This window comes from Nelumbo nucifera, chromosome 4 (genome assembly GCF_055504915.1).
Source record: "Nelumbo nucifera cultivar China Antique chromosome 4, China Antique-T2T, whole genome shotgun sequence".
Taxonomy (NCBI): domain Eukaryota; kingdom Viridiplantae; phylum Streptophyta; class Magnoliopsida; order Proteales; family Nelumbonaceae; genus Nelumbo; species Nelumbo nucifera.
The window spans coordinates 48,683,689-48,689,268 of NC_142652.1; positions in this window are offsets into that span (position 1 = coordinate 48,683,689).

The following is a 5,580-nucleotide window of genomic DNA, read 5'->3' on the forward strand; positions in this document are numbered from 1 at the left end:
TAGTAATGTAAGTATAACCATTGGTAGTACAATTTGAGGTTCTCAACATTCCAATTGTGGGTGATGAGGGGCATTTTGGTCAACCTACATAACAGCAGACACGTGGACGTTGTCAACAACACAGTGTCCAACTTAGCAAGACAACTCACCAGTTCGGCACGTGATGGTCTACAATAGGTGCGCGGCCGAGCTGAGGCGAGCTCGGCCCACCGACAATGACAGCTCGCCTTGAAACCATCCCGCACGCCATGTCTATTCTAACACCGTTACCACAACTTCAAGAATAGCTCACCGGACCATGCGCCACAAGACCGTGGGTGATCTATAACCACCACGCGAATCTAGTAACTGACTGACCAGCATACCCCAAACTGCGAAAACAGCTCCACAAAAGACTCAGAGACATTGCCTAATGACAACTAAACCTCAGATAGCTATAAAAGGACCACAGGATCACTCAATAAGGTATGCACACTGAAGCTCTTGAACTCTCTCAAAGATTTTCTCTAAATCTCCTTTCTGACTTAAGCATCAGAGTGTTTTCCTGGGTAAAAAATACCCAAGCACTCTAAACTATCTTTCTTTATAGCATCTTTCAGCTCGAACTCCCAACTCGGCATCACAACTCAGCATTGTCATGATTGGACTCAGTTCGAGCCACCTCATCAGACACGAGGGAGTGAGTGAACTGTGCATCATCAGCAGGGTACCAAACTCCCCTCTAGAGTTTCGAACTGGTAGGTCCCAAGTCCAATACCTTAACAACTTTGTAAGGTCTTTCCCAATTATGTTGAAGTTTTCCAAAACCTACCTCAGGTACCATGACTTTTCAAAGTACTATATTTCTAGCATGGAAGCTCCTTTCTGAACTCAAGCATTGTGAAAGCAAGCAACCTGCTGTTGGTAGGTTGCAGTTTGGACTTGAGCTTGCTTGCAAATTTACTTCAATCAACCAACTGATTTCTTCACCCTATAGAACATAGGTATTTTCCGCCATGCTAGCACAACACAATTTTAATCAAGGCTTTATTGTTGTTTTCATCGCCACATGGCACATTACTAATTTCAATGTTATGCTCTCTCACCTCATACATCAAATATCAGGCATCACTCCACAAAAGCATTCATACATGTTGGAAAGTTCACTATTGCCAAAGTTAAATAAGCATAATACATTGAATTGCTTTTATTGTTCTTTTCAATTTATTCTCTGTGTTTTTCTTTATGGAAAATGTACCCTGATTCCGAGGGTTCTTGATATCTAGGAGGGGTCACTTTGCCAAGAATAAAATGGCCTAAACATGATGAAACGATATTGCACAGGAATTCTTCTTAACCTTCCCTCACCATAGTCATCCTTCCTTGTTTGCCCCTCTTCCTAGCCTACCCTGTACAAAAATCTCTATTTGTTTTTTTTGGTCTTTGTTGCTTCATAGTTTCCTAACTCACAATAAAGTGGGGCAGCTGTTAGCACCCGATTTTTGTTCGGTTCACCGCCTAAACCACAATTCACCCCAAATTCCTGATTAGACCCTTTCAATCCTTCTAAAACACCTAAAAACCCAAGAAACCCGAATTTCACCTCAAAAGCCCTCAGATCTGTCGTTAAACCTGCATGATACCAATCCGACAGCCTCGATCAACCCTCATCTACACTTTTACCCTCAGATCAAACACCGCAATCAGACTCAAGACCTTTCAAAATACCTAACCACAAAATTTTAGCTCAACATTCCTCCGTTTACCCCTTCATTAAACAAAGATTCTGTTGTGATACCTTTCGTTAGCCTAAACACTTGGAACCCAGATTCCCTTGATCTTAACACATCCAAACTGGTCAAACAACACCATTCAACTTTGGATACATCAAAACACTTCTCCATAAAGTTTTAACCCTAGATTCTCCCATTTACCCTTTCACCAAACCAAGATTCCATTCTAAATCCCCTTATTGACCCAAATTTCTATGATCTTGACACTCTTGAATCGATCAAACATTACCACCAGACCTCGGATACCTTAAAATACCCACCTGTAAAATTTTAGCCCAAAATACCCCTATTTGGTCACTCATGCAAAACGATTTTGTTTTGGTCAATCCCATTGACCCATATACACAAAACCCATCTCTGTGAACAAAAACCCATCCCAACCCTCTATTTTCCAATTCAAAATACCCTCCATCCATCAGGAACCCCTAGTTTGACCCAACTTTCCCAAAATTACAAAAATACCCTCAAGATTCTTAATATTTATGAAAATGCCATTTTGCCCTAATATAAATTTCAAACTAAGTTTCTTATTGAGGCTAATACACTTTACATTCTCTTCCACCTTTCAATACCGAGTAGAGGTGGTAAGAAATCCTTCTCCCCCGATCTCTCCTACTGTACCTTCTTTTCTCATTTCCCCTACTCCATCACAAATTTCCTTAGGCAGCACATAATTCACCTCCGACGAAGATCTAGAACATGGGCGATAAAACCCAAAGAAGTGGTGGCAAACCCAATCCAACTCCACCTTCATCATCATCATCATCATCATCATCATCTTCTTCTTCTTCTTCTTCTTCTTCTTCTTCTTCTTCCCCATCATTTCCCCTTTTCCCTTTCTCTGTTCCATCACCGTATAGTGGTGGGCTTTTTTTTCTTCATCTTCACTTAACACCGGCCTACACCCCACCGAAACTTGGTCTCATTTCCTTTCCTTAACTTCTCCCCCTCATTTTCCATCATTTCTACCCAACTATTTGCCAAACTCTCTATTCTTTGTTAATCTCGTCCTTTAGGTAAAGTCGATTGTATTAACCGCCATTTGATGATTGATATTCAATCAGCTGGTGAACTCGCATCTGGAAGCTCATTTGGAGTCCACAAATATTTTGATCTCACCCCTAAAAGCGATCCCCATCGAAGACAAGCTACCTAAAATTGGAATGCAATGAAACCTTCCCATTACACCGATCAAAGTCCAGGCCAAAATCCCAGTCCAGGTAGGTTATTCTCTCTCACTTTCTTCTAATTCTTTTCTTGTTTTTTATTTTGCTCTACTTATCATTTAGATGAAATGATTAATTGTGTTGTGGATTTGAATATCTCTCTCTTTCTCTCTCTCTCTTTACACACACACACACATATATATATATATAAAAAGGGGAAATAAAAAAATACAATAAATAAATTAAATGGGTCTTCTTTGTTGGTTTATTTTTAGTTTGGTGCTTTCTCTATCATTGCTATGCTTTTTATGATTATGTTGCTTGTTTTGGGATTTCCATGTCTACCCCACCTATTGGACCTGGGAGAGGGGTGCCTAACCCCTTCCCTCTCCCATCCAAGACTTGCCTAGATTGGTGTAGCTAGTGCTTCGGACCATTGGAGTCACTATTAAAACATAATGGTTTTGAAAATCATTATTGGATTTTCCATTACCGCTATTTCCAACCCAAGTGAACCATTTTCTAACGCTCACAAACCGGCAAGACCACCGGGGAGTTCTTGGACCATAGGCGGGGCCCACATGGGGTCCGTTTGTCTTGATTATTTTTCTTGTATATATGCATACTTCTATGTTGTTTTCATTTTATTAGAATAATAACTGCTCTCTTGACATTTATTTGATAGTTCTTTAATTCATTGCTTTATTTATGTTATTTCTTTATTTGCTTATGCACATTCTGCATACATCAACTTGCATTTAGACTTAGCATCCCATCATCCTATTAGGAGAGGGCCTAATACACTTGGGCCATCGGGACTAGGAACCCGGTGGGGCCAATGGAAAGCTTTCAGCCAGTCATCAACCCTGAGAAGCCCATAGGGGTGGAGGTTTATAGACTGGTGAGCTTAGCTATGGATCTAGGTGTTACACTCCAACCTCATGCATCACACTTCACATGTCAACCTGGTTAGGGTGTCAACTACCTTAGCTTTCCTTGCTTGTATGCCCCATGTGGGACCCACATCAAATAATAACATAAAATCAAAAATATAAAAAAAGAGATAAAAAGTCAAGAATAAATAACAAAATTAAGGGTCCAAAAAAATTAAAAAATAATAAATATATAAAGTCAAGAAACATAAGATCAAAAAATTTAAATAAAAAAGAAGAGAAAAAGTAAAAAAAAATTGAAATAAAAAGGGGTAGTAAGGTTTCGTTAAGCACAAATATACATAAAAGAAAATTTTAAAAATTAAAAAATTAAAATCCAAAAAATTAAAGAAGAGAAAAATAGAAAAAAAAAGGAATGAAAAGAGGAAAAGAAAAAAAAATCAAAATTCCCAAAAAAATAAAAATCAAATAAAAAGTAAAAAATATATATAATAATAAATCCAACAAATCAAAAGAGAAAAAATAAAGGGAAAGTTTTTAAAGAGGAAAAAGAAAACGAAATGGGAAAGGAAAATATATAAAATTAAAAATAATATGAAGTTTAAGAAAAATCCAAAAACAAAATAAATTATCAAAAATAAAAATAAAAAGAATATATAATTATATATAATACAACAATTAAAAATAAAAAAACATGCAAAAAATAAAAAATAAATAATAATAATAATGAAGAAAATTAGGAAAAATAAAAATACAAAAAGGAACAAAATGGAATAGAAATGAAAAAAAAGAGAAAAAACAAACAAAAAAGAAGAAAAGAAAAAAGTGAAAAATATAAAAATCTAAAACAAATAATAATAATAATAAAATCAAAATTCCAAAAACCTATATATATATATATATATATAATAAAAATTCAAAAAAAAAATGAAAACATATTAAAAGTAAAAAAACAATGAAAGACAAAACACAATAATAAATTATAAAAGAAGATGAAAATCAAAAGAAAAGAAAAAAAAGAAGAGAAGAAGATAAGGAAATAAAAAAGGAAAAGAGAAATAGAAAATGAAAAAACAACAAGAAGAAAATATTTAAGGGATAAAAAATAAAAAATAATAATAAATAAATTGAATAAATTAAAAGTAAAAAAGAGAAGATGAGAATGATCTAGGTTTCCTAGAGTATGTTTCAATCAACCAAGGTTTTGGGAAATGTGATAAAACATTATCTAATAAAAAAGATAAAAAATTATAAAAAAAAATATAACAGAAAAACATAAAAAGAATAACAAAAGAATAAAATAAAAAGGTCAAGTCATCATAAAAACATAAAAAAAGAGAAAAAGAATGAGAAGAAGATGTATGCAAAAAAATGAAGAACAAAGTGAACCCATGAAAAATATAAAAAAGGGAAAATAAAAAATAAAAAAGGAAAGAAAAGAAAAGAACAAAAAAAGAGAGAAGAAAAAGTTAATTAAAAAGAGAGAGAGAGGGAAGAGATTAGGCTAATGTTTGGTTTGAGGGAAAAGGTAGGGAAAGAAAGAGAAAGATATTAAAACCTATACAAGGTTTGTAAAGGTTTACTTGCCTTTCCTTTCCTTTCCCTACTTTTTCCTTCAAACCAAATATAAGCCTAAATGGAAGATGTCCATGTTAGGTCATAAAATAATGACAGTAATAAGCAAAATATGGGATAATGGTGTACAATGATTTAATTGGTGTCCTTTTTCAAAGGAGGATATTCTTGAAG